General features: G+C 38.1%; 1 pseudogene; it reads left to right on the top strand.

Moving 5' to 3' along the window:
* Nucleotides 1-5,106: 5,106 nt before the first annotated feature.
* On the top strand, nt 5,107-14,971 carry LOC118238743 (annotated as a pseudogene).
* The last annotated feature ends 2,438 nt before the right edge of the window (nt 14,972-17,409 follow it).

The following is a 17,409-nucleotide window of genomic DNA, read 5'->3' as shown; positions in this document are numbered from 1 at the left end:
CTCTCATCTCAGAAAAGCAAGGTCAGAAGACTCAGCTGCATCTTATGCCGACTTGACGGGACTTCCCTTGGGGCAGAAACTCTAGGAAGAAATGTATAGTTTCTCATTAAAGGAAAATTATCCCACCCATCTCTTCAGCACTGAGATGAGCTGACCTTCCTAAGGATGGCCCCTTGGCCAAGTGATTGACCTGGTCACCCTAGGATGTTAGAGACTCTACCCTCTACATCAGAATGTGTGTCCTGTTCTGTTGTACTCTGTCTGATCCAAGAGTACCCCATGTCCTAGTGAATGACCACCAACAACAGTGATCTAAAAGGAGGTGATGCTATAGGTCAGGCAACATACTACATTTCACTGACTCAAGAGTTGGGGGTCAGCCGGGAGTTGGTGGTACACACCTTTAATCCCAGCACTCCACAGGTAGAGGCAGGTGGATCTCTGTGAGTTTGAGGCCAGCCTGGTCTCCAGAGCGAGTGCCAGGATAGGATCCAAAGCTACAAAGAGAAACCCTGTCTCAAAAAAAAAAAAAAAGTTGGGGTAGAGAAATGGCTCAGCATTTAGGAACACATACTGTTCTTTCAGAGGACAGAGTTGAGTTCACACCACCAAATCAGGTGGCTCATAACCATCCATAACTCCAGCTCCAGGGAATAAGGCATCCTCTTTTAGCCTAACTGGGCACCTGCACTCCTGTGCCTATACCAAACTTAAACACTCATACTCACATGCACACAATATTAAATATATAAAAATAATTTTAAAGAAATATCAAAAAGTCCTAAAAAATTATTTGCTTATAACCTAAATGATAGTTTATATAAGAAGAAGAAAACAAACTACATGACCCTGGCCATTAAACAGAGGCTTGCTATTACTTCATATGAACCATGTATTTTACATGGTCTACCTTACCAACACCTCTGACTCCAAAACAGAGTAAAATATTGGTCATCCAGACAATTAGTACTGAAGAGTCATGCAAAGATTAAAAATACTACAAAGCCGAGAGACTAAGACAATTAAGTTACATATTTTCAGCATTTAAAAAATTCTAAAATAGATCTGAAGCAACATATAATGATGATAAAGAAAATTTAGAGATCACCTTGTATCACAACATTAAAAAATCTTTTATATCAATTACATTTCTCTGATTTAAATAAGATCCAAAATTTGTTCCCAGAGCTTAGCCACTGACTAGATTTATATATTCCCTCTATTTCAGTTAGCCCTCAAACAACAGTATGCAGAGTTCTTTGTCTTATGTTCTATTCTTGCTCCCCATGAACAAGTGTATAATTGACAGAAAGACAGAATAATACTGCCTCGTTTTATTTGTCATATGGGAGCTTCCCAATGAAAGTCCTTGAGAACTCAGCCTTTCTCCACAAGCTGCGGCCAGGTGTAGAAACTTTCATAATCCAAACAATGTTGTTAGAAAAGCTCCCAAATGACAAACAGTATAAGCTTTGAATCCTGTATCTATGCAGTTAGCACATTCCTGTTAAACACTATGTACTAATAATTTATGCCTTGGGGTTCAACAGGACATTAAGCAATGGTTTCTTTGGCCTCTCTGTTATTGCAAGAGAGAGAAGATGAACAACATAGATGATAACCCGCTACAGAACTAAGATAATTATATTTTGTCTTTTAAAGAGCAGGATTAGGGAAGATGTCCTTGGGCAGATAAACTTTGAGCAACACCTTGAATGGGAAGAAAACCTCAGGGGAGATCAGAAAGTTTTGAGAGGTTTCAGGGTTATTGTATCTGGCTTGCAGGCATTTATTGGTCTCACACAGTGATACCTATGGAAACATGTTTTATACTTGTTAATATCAACATCTTGCATCACTTGTTAGCATGGGAATGAGGCTTGCACACTGAGAAGTATAATGATAAGAACTTAACATGCTAGACTATTACGTAGCCAAAGATGGTTCAGAGCCCCATACTTCTTCCAGACATTAACTTGACTTCCAACAACACAGCTTTAGCTCTCCTGCTTATTGGTATTGTCTATATAAACAGGGTCACAAAATATGACTTCTTCTATGTCTGCTTTCTTTCATTCAATATCATGCTTGGTGTTTAAACATATTATTTTGCAGTCCTTCAGTCTTTCTTAGTTCTTTCCACTGTGTGAAGATACATTAATGTATTCATCCATTCTGCTGTTAATGGGTGTTAGGCTAAGCTCCAATTTGGAGCTATGCTCCTATACACATTTACACACACTTATACTAGGCATATACCTGAAAATAAAATTGGTGGGCCATAGAATATACACATTTTAAATTTTAATAGTTGGTGCCACAATCTTCCAAAGAGATGTTGCCAATTTAAATGAACAGTATATGAATTTTCCCTGTTATTCTACATCCTAGAAAAGCCTAGCTTTGCTTTTTATATTGGATACTGCTTAAGTGATAATACATTTTTCAAATCCTCTGGGAGAATAAACTTTAGCTAGAGATATGCTGTGCCTCCCATCCAATTGGTGTGTTTGTGTATGAAAATGGTCGGTGTCTTCAGACACACATCTCAGAAGTGAGAAAGGTGTGAATGCTGTATGAAGCTGACACCACGCAGGCTCATCACTGCTGTCAGTGGGCTGATTATGGAGAACAAGTTCCTGCTTTATGCATAATTCTCACATTATGAAAGCAACAGAATCATAGCCATCCACTCAGGCATCTGACAAGTTGATTTCCTGGTCAATAACAAATCTTTTCCACAGTATTAAATTCTGTACATACTTATTATATTGAATATATAAAATAAATGGATAATGCAAAAAATACCAAATAAAGTCAACTGTCACATTATAGCCAAGAGGATTTTGTCTTAAAGACCATGTTCATATGGAACATAGAGAGCACATTTTAGTCAGGAAACACACTGACTATAAAATAACTGCTTGACATTTTTTTCTAAAGCTGCCTTACCTATAAAAGTTTTATTCTTTGTTTTTTTTAAATTTTTTGTAGTTTGCATATTTTTATATAATTTATTTATTCTTTTAAATTTTATTTTACAATCCAACCACAGTTCTACCTCCCACATCTCTTCCTGTCCCTCTCTCCTCCCCCCAAGTTCATCCCCAGTGCACTCTTCCTCATGGGTAAGGGCTCCCATGAGGAGTCAACAAAGTCTGACACAATAGGTTGGGGCAGGGCCAGGCCCCTCTCTCATGCCTTAAGACTGAGCATGGGATCCCATCATAGGGAATGAGCTCCAACAAGCCAATTCATGTACCAGGTTTGTATCATAGTCCTACTGCCAGGGGCCTCTCAGACAGTCCAAGCTTCACAACTCTCTCCCACATATGGAGGGCCTTAGTCAGTCTCCTGGAGTCTCTATTGCTGTTGGTCTAGAGTTCATGAGTTTCCATTATTTTGGTTCAGCTGCTTCTGTAGATTTCTCCATCATGATCTTGACCTCCCTTACTTATATATTCCCTCTTCCCTCTCTTCAATTGGATACCCAGAGATTGGCCTGGTGCTTGGTTGTAGATCTCTGTGTCTGTGTCTGGTTTCATCAATTACTGGATGAAGGTTCTATGATGATGGTTGAGGTATTCACCAATCTGATTACAAGGGTAGGCCAGTTCAGGCACCCTCTCCACTATTGCTAGGAGTCTTAACTGAGGTCATCCTTATGGATTCTTGGGAATTACCCTAGCACCAGGTTTCTCCCTAACCTCATACTGGCTCTCTATATTAATATATCTCTTTCATTGGTCTTCCACTATATCCCTCCTCTGCCACTCAAAATCTGCAATACCATTCTTGGGCATGTACCCAAAGGACTTGCACAACCATGTTCATAGAAGCATTATTCATAATATCCGGAAACAACCTAGATGCTCCTCAACTGAAAAATGGATGAGGAAAATGTGGTACATTTATATAATGGAGTACTACTCAGCTGTAAAAAATAATTACTTCAAATTTTCAGTCAAATGGATGGAACTAGAAAAAACCATCCTGAGTGAGGTAACCCAGACTCAGAGAGACAAACATGGTATCGCTCTATCAGCCCTATCTACTCTATGGAAAGTGTTGGAATGTTGTGTTGTTGGAATTTAATCTCCACTTTTTAAATATTGCTTTAGAGGCAAAGTTCTGCCCTGTAACTTTGAGTGATCTAGAATTTAATGTGTATATTAGGAAGCCCTGGACCTCACAGTAACTTTTTTGCTTCTCTTCCAGATTGCTGAGATTACAGATATGCATCATCACACCCATCCTCCATTGATAGGTTTTAAGGCAAGGGAAACAACCCAGCTATTCCTAGTTTACTAATTAGGAATTAGTAAACTTTAAATTTAGTTTTAGTTTTAGTCTCTTCCCACATGCCACTATGGGATACAGATGCCTGACAGTGCATGTCAGCTGTTTCTCTTGTTATGGCAATCTAACTTCATAGCTGATGTGTTCCATTTTAATATATTTGTCAAGGAACAAAAGAATATTCAACAGGATGAAGCCAGCCTGTGTTATGTTTTATCATGTCTGTGTTAGACTTCTATTGGAACAACTAAATACCACAGATTAATTTTCTAAAGGTTCGTTTGCTTATGGTTTTGAAACCTGAGAACTTCAAGTAGGTGAGGTCCTTCTTGCTAGTAGTCACTCCCTCCAGAGTCCCAAGGCAGTGCAGGGCATCACAGGGAGAAACAGAACATTCTATCTCAGGCCCCTTCTCTTCTTATAAAGTAATGGTTCAATCAGGCTAGAGCTAGATGAAAAACTGGGTCTTAATCTCAAAACAAAAATAAAACAATTTTTTAAAAAAGTGGAGATTAAATTCAGTAAGAGTTCTAGCAGGGAGCATTCAAATAACAGAAATTCTCAGCATCCGGGTACTTCCATTTATCCATTCTTGATCTCCCTCAAACCTCCCTAGAACAAAGTGTGATTGTTTAGTAAACAGATCATTGCAGTCCATTTTAATGATGAAGACTGATGACATTTAATGAGATTTTTAAGCACAGAACAATATAGAATACAGTTCTTCCAACTCACAGCACAGGAACAGAAACAACAGGAAAATTAAAACAAGAGTTAGTCTCCCCCCAAATTACTAAGTCCATAGTAATGGACCCCCAAGAGACTGACTTGAAAGAGTGCCCAGACAAAGAATTCAAAGGAATGCTTATACTTGTTTTCAAAACACAGTTCTTCCTGGAGAACAAGAGGTAACAGACATTATATTATGATGTGTTCTGTGCATGCATAACATGATGTAAAATAACTTCCAGATTATTATAAGAAGCTGGCACAGAATTTGGCTACTTTTTCAAATTCAAGATTCTGAAACCAATGATTATCTCAACTATATCCCAGGATTCATTGTTATGGTACTGGAGTTTAGTGTAAATCATGTAAAACACTGTAGTGACCAAACATTATAATCAATTATTAGATGGTGAGAGCTCAGTTGGCAAATATCTAGGACAAGTCATATCTAATATCAGGATTTCTATTGGATATTGGATATTTATTAAGTTTTCACTTCAAGTAAGATCAGTGTATCTGTGTAAGTCAGGCATAACAGGGGTTTTGAATTCCAATTTTCACTGGATTTATTTCTCCTAACAGCTGGCCCATAATAGCCGCACATTCCAAGGGCCTGCCTGTTCTCTGTGTTCTGTGCTTATTCAGATTCTCAGCCATACATCTAAACAATGAAATAAATATTACAAGAACCTATCACTGTACTTTAGTTCAGTTTAAATTTAAGGAGTTCTTGCTTTAAAACTGTTAATGTAGTTGTTTTGCATCATATAACAATGGGTTAGGCAATTCAGCCAACTGCCCAAGAGCACAGGTGCTGAGGAAAGATAGGAGACCAGGAGTAGTCTAAACTCTCCACATTGCCAACTGTTATTATCATATTCCATGCTGGCCATATACTTGGTGCTCTGAGATCTGATCTCTAGGACAAATTCCAAACTTGGAGATGGACTATAGGCAGAGTTTTCCTGTCCCAACTGCCTGTTCCAAAATACCCGGCGGTTGCTTCCCAAATAATTGACTCAGAGCCTTAATATAAATTATGAATGCTTGTTCAGTAGCTCAGGCTTGTTACTAATTAGCTCTTAAAGTTTAACCCATTTCTACTAATCTATATGCTTCCCCAAGGATCATGGCTTTTACCTCTATTCCATTTTGTATGTCTGACTGGCAAGAGGCTCCTCTGACTCTGCCCTTCTTCTTCCCAGCATTCACATTGGCTTTCCTACCTAACTTCCTGCATGCCTACTGGCTTGCCAGCTCTTCATTAATCAATGAAGTAGAACATATTCACAGTGTACAGAAGGATTATTCCATAGCAATGGACCATCAGGAAAGAATGTCAAATGAGAGTGGTGGAGTCCATGCTGACTGCAGGACTTTATCTTGCCGTGCCCCATATGGACTGAGACTCACAGAGCCTTTCTTCCATTAATTATATATAGCTTCCAAATAGAATTTGGTGCTTCAATAGCAGCACAGAGAACACAGGGCTCCTGAGCACTGACTGCCTACTATGGACTTGTGCCATGTTTTGACTTTCTCAAACACCTTGCATAGTGCTTGGAAGTCCTTGAGCCCCTAAAATCTGGAAACCAGTGTATCATTCATCCCTCATAGCTTGCCCTTGTACCTGGCTGAGCTTTGGTCTGATGAGTGTCAGAGCAGTGTTGGCAACAGAAGCAATTTAGACATGCTAGCAAGGACTATTCTTGTCCATCCTGGGTGTTTGATGGACAGTCAGATAGTAAGGACTCCAACTTTGTTCCTCCTGACACATTTACCAACTTCGTGCAGCATTTTGGAAGCACAATCACAGGCATGTTCCTCATTTATTCTGTCTTCAAGAACCTACAGCAAAATCAAGGGAGAAATTATAATGTGTGCCTGAAGTCAGGACTAGCAGAAAACAATTGTTTGACTAGAAATAATAAGCTGATCTGTGGGAGAAAGAGAACAAGTCCTCTGGGAAAATTCATTGGAAAGGTAACAAAAGCCTGGGACAAAGGGCACAAAGATAAATCTTCCCGGCATTATTATTCTCTATATTGTTCACACAAATGAATTCACCTCAACATTTAGTAGCATCTTCATTCATGTATATGGCCATGTACCCAAAAGTGTTCTTGCAGAATGATGTTCCCTCAGGCACTCAACATTCTTCAGTGAAAGTGTAACTTTGCCCCTCAGCAGCTTTGGGTGGCATGCTTTTAAGCACAAATATTTCAGAGCCAGATGTTAGGCTTAATTATGAGTTTTTAAATTGGATTTGACATATATGACTCTAACTAGATATTCAAAGACAATTTAGAAGTGCTGTTCAGTGTAAAGATGTAGGATGAAATACTGTCAGCTTTCAGAAGACACACTGAAGGAATTAGCAAACAAATAATATGGGGCAGGGGCTGTAAAACCTCACATGCCTGGGAATCAGATGGAGTCTTCTTTGGGAGTCAAGGATCTAATTAGCAGATTCTTTGTCTCAGCCATGTGAAGGGATGAACTTTCCCCTGAAGAGACTGCTGTCTTCATTCCCTGCAAATTGCAACAGTTCCTTTACTTTTAAGATGAAAAATTAACTCAATTTGCAAATTCTGATGTATCACACATAACTTTAAAACTCCTTTAAAAAATAAGGCATGCTCAGAAGACAGACATTGTACATACTGTGCAACCCGTTTTTAAGTTTCTGTACTTTCATCTGAGCTTTGATTGGAATTCCTGATAACTTTAAATTTTAGCATGAAATCAAATGGACTAGTTCTGTGAGTTCCCAAAACTTTTCTCTGTTGTGATTTGTCACAATGTGCTACAGAATAAAAACCATAATCATCACATAACTTAGCAATAAATTTCTCTTCACATAAATTTTCTCTACCTAAGACTTTTTTCTCTACCTGTTTTGAAGTATAATCTATAAAGAACACTAAAAAAAAAACAAATACAAATACAACACCTCAGTGGTCCAATTAGGCACCACTCTATTTCACTTGACATAGCATTTTCTCATCCATTGGAGAAAAACTAAAGTGCAAAACTATAGACTAGGCATACTATTGAGAATTAAACATACAATAATCAGCAAAACTATTCTATATCCTCATGTCATTAATAGCCAAAATTATTTTTCAGACAATTCTAATATAATATATATATATATATTATATTAGGATGTATATAATATATATATATGTTTCTATAAGAAAAGGGGGTTCAGGAACTGTAACTGGGCAGGTGATGGTGAAAAGAAAGAAAACTAAACAGGATTCATTGCCTCAAGTGCTTACTGAGCAACTTTTGTGATGTGACAGACTAAATGCCACAATCTTTGAACAATGATAGTAATAGCTACCACCCCTTTCCCAACACCGCATACCAGGCACTGTCACAAGAATTCTATTTAAATTATTCACCCAATAGTGCAACCTTCTATTACTTTTGTTCATTTTATAGAAGAAGAAAATGAAACACTTCTCCAGGGTCACACTTTATCATAAGTACACACACAAAATGAGTGAAGAGCCAGTTGTATTGGTGGAAGCTGCAGTGAGTCTCCAATCCCCACCTCACTCCCATTGCCCTTAGCCATTCTTCAAGAAAAACGATTTTGCACAAAGTTATTTAGAAAGTGATAGGAAAGGAAAGCTCAGGCTCAAGGGCATGAGTATGGAGAATCATTCACTAAAACCTCTGCAGCTGGTGACTTATACATATCCTTCTTGACCCACTTCTGTCTCTACCACAGTCTGAAGAATGTCATTCACTATGTTATAAGTAGGCTTAAAGAAGCATGCAAAAGTGAAGGTGACAGGGTAGCTTTTATTTGAGGTTCATTGACTCACAGAGCTAGAACTGCTCTTCTGTTTATGCTCTAACACTGGTTCTAGAGTCATCTCACTAAGTAGTTAATATCTCTAAGTTGGGATTTTCATCACTTGTCAGTATGTAGTGGAGATTTACTATGATCTATCAACAAACTAAGAGATGAAAACAAGGAAAAGTCCATGACCACCATGGGTGAAGACCTGGGCAGAACAGAAAGATGAATGGATAACACACTGATGAATGTATGGAGAGATAGATAGATAGATAGATAGATAGATAGATAGATAGATAGATAGATAGATATTAACAGACTGACTACCAAATGAATTGGAAAGACACAAAGAATGAGAGTGACTAGTGTGCAGATACAGCACCATCGAGGATAGAGAAATGGTGATTACTAAGTTTTCAAGGATGCAAGAAAGTAGACTCTAGAAATTTGAAAGGGCTTCTTCTATGTATGTAACACATGGAGATGAAATCTTAAATATTTCTAGAATTACCACCAAAGGAAATCATTATCCATAACTTAAAATGTAAAAGGAAGAAATACCTCAAAGAAACTGACAATAGCAGGCTATGTGGAGTATGTGAGGATCTTAAAAGCACAACCTTGTATTTCACTTGGAACCGGCAGTGGGAGCAGGCAAGAGATGAAGCTCTAAGTGAAAACAAAAGGCAGGATGGAGTGCCCAACTCATCAGCGGCTATCTAGAATTTCTCTTCCACATGCTAAGGGCATAGAGTAGGCTTTGATTTGAGGGATTTTTACAGCTGATTGGTTTTTAAGAATAACAGACTAGCAACTGCATTCTCGGACCAATTGTTCGATAAAGTGATTAAATATGAACAAAATAACCTGTGTTTATTATGAAAGACTGCCACAATCTATCCATTATTATATGAGTCTTTAATGATTAAACACACCTTGAAATAGGCTCACCTTATCATGTGCCCCCCAAACCCTCAATCTCTTTCGGTCTGCATATCATTACAGTGTTATGCTTATCTAAGAAAATGCATATAGTTAACCTTACTTGCTTAGTTTTGGTTGACAACCATATTAAAATATGTGATCCAAGAGAAGAAAGCTAGCAACAAAAACATCCAACTTATTTTCTGCTTTATTTCTAATGCTTGCACTAGTCCTTTACAATAGCCATTCAGCTGCATTTGGATTTTTGTTTGTATGTTTGTTTTGTTCGTACGCATAGCATTTCTGTGTGTAGTGTATATGTGGGTTCTTGTGGATATATGTACTTTAGTATGGGTACATAGGTGTGTGTATACATTCATGTAAAAACTGTAAGTAAATACTTCTATATTCTATTGTTCTCCACTTTGTTTAACCTAGAGGTTCTCAATGCATCTAGAGCCCACTTATTGACAAGAATGGATAGACAGGAAGCTCCAGAACCCAATTTTCTCCATCCCCTCACACTGAGTTTACAGGCACACAACACATATCATCTTTCAGCGTGGGTTCTAGGAACTGCACTCTGCTTCTCATGCTTGTACAGTGAGCACTGTTCGCACTGAGTGATCTCCCCAACCTAAGAACTTTTTTTGAGAGAACAAATAAATCGATAAATAAAATTATTCTAGTGAAAATCTATGAATCTGTAAATCAATTACAGTGCATACTAAGTTTATAAATCATTAAATATTCTCTTAGAAATTATATCCTCTAGTTGATTTTTAGTTATGCACTTGACAGTTTAATATTTATGAATGATCTCACAAAGCATCTGCACAAAATCACAAATTTTTGGCAAAAGACTTTTGAGCTCATAGAAAAATTTTCATGGCCCTCTCACTTTTTTCACTGCTAGTATAGATTCCAGGAGAAAATATAAATTAAAATTTAGTCATTCTAATTAAAGGCTTTATTTTTAAGGAATTACTGTTTCATTAAGACTTATAAAAACAATTTTCATGACAGTACAAGAATTTGAAGCATCCTTGTGTTTAGTTTTAAACGTATTTGGCATGGATTGGCTTGGGATTTCATTTGTTTTAAATAACAAAGAATAGAGCAAAGAAAAGGAATTTAAATCATAAGAAATTTACTTTAATTAAAATTCCCAAAACAGTTTTTAAGAAATAATAATCAAGGTTAACAGTGAAAGCCTATAATCCTGGCAGTCTGGAGTTTGAAGTAGGAAGATTGTCACAAGGCCAGCCTGGTCTATATAGAATTAATAGACTAACCAACACTATGTACAAGATCCTGTCTCTAAAAACCAAACACATGCATGCACGCGCACACACAAATGAACAACAAAAACTTAAAATCATGTTGTATGTAATTTATTATAGTTAAAGCTGAAAGAAAAATACTTATAAAACAAAATCAAATAGCAAAAACTAAACAGTTGTTTATGTAGTATAACACGTTTAGTATGAATTTCATGCCTGTATGTTTGCACATGCATATGTGTACAACAAATAAGAAAAAAAAAAACAAGATATACCAAGCTTCAATTTATCATCAGACACATATTTTAATGATTATTCTTCTTCTGTAGAGTATTTTCACTTATAAAATGTTCTGTAAGTTACACTGTATCTTAAATAATTTATAAGCAAGCCAATTAAATTCTAACACAAAAAGTAAAGCAAGTTAATAGCACAGTCATAAAAATGTATAAACAAAGCTAATTGTGGAGTTCAAAACAGCTGCTGGTAATTTTAAGCATATTTGCTATTAAAAGTGTAAGAAACATCAGAGACTTACATAAAGAAGAAATGGCACTCACACCCAGAAGCTCTCATCTGAGACCAGGCAGAACACAGATGCGATAAATATGCATAACTACCAAGGAAAATATAGAGTGGTTTCTCTCTCTTTTCTAACAAATTTGGATGAGTTATTCTATTTTATTTTATTTTATTTTATTTTATTTTAGTAAACTGAAACCTAGCTCTGTGTTCACCTCATCTACGTTTAGCACAAGGAGACAAAATTTTCTGGAAGGGTAAAAAGGCAATAAATCACAAGTCCATCCAACACACTTGCTCAAACCCAGGCTTTGGTTCCCGCACACTGTAAAAAATAGCCACTCTCCAGGACAACCCGAGGAGAGTACTGGCTGTCCTTTCCACATCCCTTCTGCCTCCCAATCCCAGGTGGTAGAGCCTGGGCCCAGGGCTCAAGTTGATTTCTTAGCTGCCAATATCATTACCAAGAAAACAAAACACTAATGAGAAAAAAAGTAAGCTTCAGAGCCAACCATTTTACATTTAGAAGCAAAGACTTTCATGAGAAGAAACTTCCCAATTCTGAAGATCCTGACATCCCAGACAGAATGGCAGGCTATCAGAAAACCTTGCTCTCTGTAATGTGGCTAAGATGCTATGAGCTCCTGGTAGCATATCACTGAAGATTGTTTCTTTCAAAGGATAAACACACACACACACACACACACACACACACACACACACACACACACACACACACAGTGAGAGAGACAGAGAGAGAGAGAGAGAGAGAGAGAGAGAGACAGAGAGAGACAGACAGAGAGCGCGAGAGAGAGGCAGGCAGGCAGGCAGGCAGACAGACATTCCTTCTGAAGATTAGAAGATATGTACTTTAGGAACACTACAGAGCTCATTGTTCATCAACTAATGCTAGTTTTCTGTTGTTGTTTGTTTGTTTGTTTTTGGATGACCTATCTTTATTCATGACTTTCCTGAACCTGAAGTCTCCCATTTTAATGTGGGAGCATGGGTGGGTAATCCATTGTCCTCTAGCAGAAAGTTTTCCCTGCCAAGTAAACTACCCAATGCTACTAGGGCAGTGGTTACATCTTTGGGGATGGAAATCACCCTCAAAGGAGAATATTGGGTCTTAAACCAAGAACTGAAATATTCCAGCAGTCTGGAAAGCACATCTGAATTTTCAAGGGATGCTTTAAAATTTAGCCTAATACTCAAGTAAACCAACCCTTTGCCCCAGGGAACGGCTTTAGGTTTCAGTTTTACTTGGTGGTGGTAGAGTTCTTGAACAAGTTTATTTAGAGTGCAAGGCAATGAGTCTATACTAGCAGCTATAAAAGAATCTGGCCATCTAAAATCTATTTCCCTTGTATTCCTCCTCTCCCCCCTCCTTCTCCTCTTCCTCTCACCTTTCCTTTCTCCCCTCCCATCCCTCTACCTTCACTTTTCCTTTGCAAAAGATGGCATGCCATTTATATATTGCACCTGAATATTCCATATATTATCTTAGATGGGCACGGGACTGCTGTCCCAGGCTAATCTCATTCTCCTGCTCATCCAAAACTATTTCAGATGTAAATGAATGCAAAGATGCCGCTGTATTTTGATTTTGTCTCTCTCTCTACAGATTTTAACTTCAAGGAGTGGAGCATGGTTTGACTTCATCACCTTTCCTTTGGAGCATGACCTCCTCTGAGGTGTAAACTGTGATGATCCTTGACACAAGGAGGTATGCATCAGGAAGCATTTGCCAAAAACATAACCCATAAAAATACATAAAAAAATTAATAAATGCATTGTGGCCATTCCAAAGTGTGGAGAGCTATTTGGCTGACCTAAGCACTGGCTGCAGCTCCATCTCTTGTGGCAAGTGGTCACACAGTTGGGTGTAATTTGTCACAATCCGCTGTTGTTCCTTAAAAGCAATTTAGGCTTGAGCTGATATAAATATGTAAAAAGCCTTATCCCCATTCTAGTAGATAAAAGGAAAAAAATGTAGCAAGGCAATCTGCTTGTCCCGAAAATAACACTTTATATTGTAATTTACATTGACTATTGCCATTACCAAAGCATCATCAACCATTGGTATAAGGTTTTTATTATTGCCTGGAAAAAAAAAACTGTTTGAGTTCTGTAGAAGTATAAAACCCTATCTTAAATAAGTTAAATAGTAAATAATAAATACTTCTGTAGTTTTTTTTTCCAGTTATCATACTGAGGACATTGTAGCACCATGATTGCACACTATTAACAACTTCTTAGAATCCATAACTTTATAATAAAAACTCAATAACAATGTCCATAGTCTGGTGTTGTGGAATATTTGTACACTGCAAAGTTCTATTGCTGTGACTGATGTAATAAAAAGCTGACCAGCCAACAGCTAGGCAGGAGAGATAGGCAGGAAAAGCAGAGAAAGAATGCTGGGAAAAAGAAAGGCAGAGTAACCGCAACACACAGAATAAACAGGATAGATAGTACAGGGCAAAGGTACCTGAGCCATATAAGAGAACATAGATTAAAAGATATGGGTTAATTTAAATTATAAGAACTAGTTAGGAACAAGCCTAAGCTAAGGCTGAGCTTTCATAATTAATAAGTTACGTGTCATTATTTATGTACTGGTGGCCCAAAGAAAAATCCATCTATAGTCAGGTAAGTATAGAAAAGGTGCATTAGCACTCACTGACTTCTGCAACCAGATTTGGGGTTAAATATTACCTTCTGAACTCTCACTTCACAAACATAAGCCTTCCTGCAATACTAATAAGACGGGTGTTCTCACTTGAAGGGCTGATGTGTTAAGCTGATGTTCAGAGGTAACTCTGATTCCCAACCTTGAATACTAAATGTGATTTGTTCAGCTTAAAAATAAGAGAGAACTGAATTATGTTCGCAGCCATCGCTGCGCCCCGGCCGCTCTCTAAAGGCCAGCGTGGCCTCTCGCTTGCCGAGCTCCAGCCGAAGCGGGGTAAGTAAGGAGGTGCTCTTACCATGGCTGTACAAAGCAGACTGCCCGCAAATCAACCCTGGTGAAGCACCCAGGAAACAACTGGCTATGAAAGCCACTCGCAAGAATGCGCCCTCTACTGGAGGGGTGAAAACACCTCGTTGTTACAGGCCTGGTATTGTGGCACTCCGTGAAATCAGATGCTATCAGAAATCCACTGAACTTCTGATTCACAAGCTCCCCTTCCAGCGACTGAATCGAGAAATTGCTCCGGACTTCAAAACAGATCTGCGCTTCCAGAGTGCAGCTATTGGTGCTTTGCAGGAGGCAAGTGAGGCCTATCTGGTTGGCCTTTTTGAAGATACCAACCTGTGTGCTCTCCATGCCAAACGTGTAACAATTATGCCAAAAGATATCCAACTAGCACACCGAATACGGGGAGAATGTGATTAAGAGTCCACTATGAGGGGAAAAATTTCATTCTCAAAAATTTGTTCCCTCTTCCTGTTATCAGTAGTTCTGAATGTTAGATATTTTTTTCCATGGGGTCAAAAGGTACCTAAGTATATGATTGCGAGTGGAAAACTAGAAATCAAGTACTGGCAGTTTTTCCATTTTCATTTGTGTGTGAATTTTTAATATAAAGGCAAGATGTAAAGCATTAATGCAAAGAAAATGTTTCAGTGAACACATCTCAACAGTTCAACTTTATAACAATTATAAATAAACCTGTTAAAATTTTCTAGACAATGCCAGCATTTGGATTTTTTAAAAATAAGTAAATTTCTTATTGACGGCAACTAAATGGTGTTTGTAGCATTTTTATCATACAGTAGATCCCATCCATTCACTGTATTTTTCTGAGTTGTCCTACATGCAAGTACATGTTTTTAATGTTGTCTGTTTTCTGTGCTGTTCCTGTACATTTGCTATTAAAATATATTAAGCTATAAAAAATACGAGAGAACTAAATGATTAAGTAAATGTATGTTAAATTAATTGAATCTGAAAAGTTCTAAATAGTTAAAGTGTTTTGCATTGGTTAAATAGTTAAAACTAAGTAGTTTAATAGATATCCTTATGTATATATGTTTCCCTTATTGGTTGATGAATAAAAAACTAATTGTCCAGTCACCAGGCAGGAAGTATAGGCAGGGCTACTAGATGAGGAGAATTCTGGGGAGAGGAAGGCAGAGAGACGTTGCCAGGAAGACACCATGTAGCTGATGAAAGAGCAACATGCTGGAGCATTCTCCAGTAAGCTAAAACCACATGGAGATGCACAGTTTAATAGAAATGGGTTAATATTTAAGAGAGAGCTAGCTAGTAAGAAGCCTGAGCCATTGTCCAAACAGTTTATAATTATTGTTATACATCTCTGTGTGTTTATTTGGGGCTAAATGGCTATGGGAGTAGGAAGGAAAGTTAACTCCATCTACATGCTCAATGTAGGGCAAGAATTTCCACTTAAAAACTGACAGAAGCTTAAAAGGCGCTTCTAAAAAGAACAGAGGTAAGCACAGCTTCTTGGTAGCAGCATTTTCACAGGTGGGCTCTATTTACTAGAGGCAAGCAGAGGCTTGTGGTTCCTTTAAGAGTAGTTTCCCGACTCATCATTAGTGGCAAAAAAGCATTCATGGCTCTTTTAAGAGGCCCTGCTACCAAACAATTAAATGGTGTTTACAAGCACAGGCAGCATGCTACTTGGTGGTGGCATGTACCTAGAAACTCCACAGAGTTGTGGTAATAAGCATGGCTCCCATCTGTACTCTGCCATGAAGCTACACTCAGAAAGTGAAGGAATAGAATGGGGGCAGTCACTGCTTTAATCCTAGCAATGCTGTTTATCAGATAAAAGACTCGTGTGGCCAGAAAAAGACAGAGATATACAGCAAAGACAGATTCAGAGGGAGAAAAAAAAAAAACTTCTAAATGTTTTACAGTGTGTTTAAAAATATATGTAGGCTTGGAAGAGAAAAGAAAAAGGACAGAGAAAATCCTTAACAAAAGAAATAGAGTAGCTGGGTGTGGTGGCACACACCTTTAATCCTAGCACTCTGGAGGCAGATGCAAGCGGATTGATATGAGTTCAAGGCCAGCCTGGTCTTCAGAGTGAGTTTGAAAAGAAAGAACGAATGAAAGAAAGAGAGAGGGGGAGGGAGGGGGAGAGAGAGAAGGAGAGAGAGAGAGAGAGAGAGAGAGAGAGAGAGAGAGAGAGAGAGGAGAGGGAGGGAGGGAAGGGAGGGAGGGAGGGAGAGAGAAAGAAAGAAAGAAAGAAAGAAAGAAAGAAAGAAAGAAAGAAAGAAAGAAAGAAAGAAAGAAAAAAAGAAAGAAAGAAGCCACCTAAAGATGGAAAATACACAAAGAGTCTGGATACTGTATGTTATTTTGTTTTCTTTGAATTGCTTGATTGCTGAGGGAGGAGCAACAGCTGCTAAAAGACGTTTGATTATAAATGCAGCTGGATTAATCCAACATTTATACTTTGAAAATGCCTTGACTTCAAAATTTAAGTCTAGCCAGGTGGTGATGGCACACTCCTTTAGTCCCAGCACTTGGGAGGCAGAGGCAGGTGGATCTCTGTGAGTTTGAGACCAGCCTGGTAGACAAGAGCAAGTTCCAGGAGAGCCTCCAAAGCCACCGAGAAGCCCTGTCTCAAAAAAACCAAAAAATAAATAAGTAAAAACAAAATTTAATTCTAAAGACATGTTACTTTGGAAAAGAGGTTGTGTTTTTGTTTCCACAGAAGATGAAAAGCTGTGGATTCCTTCCAGAGTAATACGATTTGATCAAGCAAGAACCCCCTGAAGCAGTGACCCAGAAGATCCAACATCCAAAACAGCTGAGACAATGCAACCTCAGACTACAACAGCAAGGATTTGTACAGGTTT

Source organism: Cricetulus griseus, chromosome 4 (assembly GCF_003668045.3).
Source record: "Cricetulus griseus strain 17A/GY chromosome 4, alternate assembly CriGri-PICRH-1.0, whole genome shotgun sequence".
NCBI classification, from domain to species: domain Eukaryota; kingdom Metazoa; phylum Chordata; class Mammalia; order Rodentia; family Cricetidae; genus Cricetulus; species Cricetulus griseus.
This window is presented reverse-complemented; position numbering and strand designations above follow the sequence as displayed.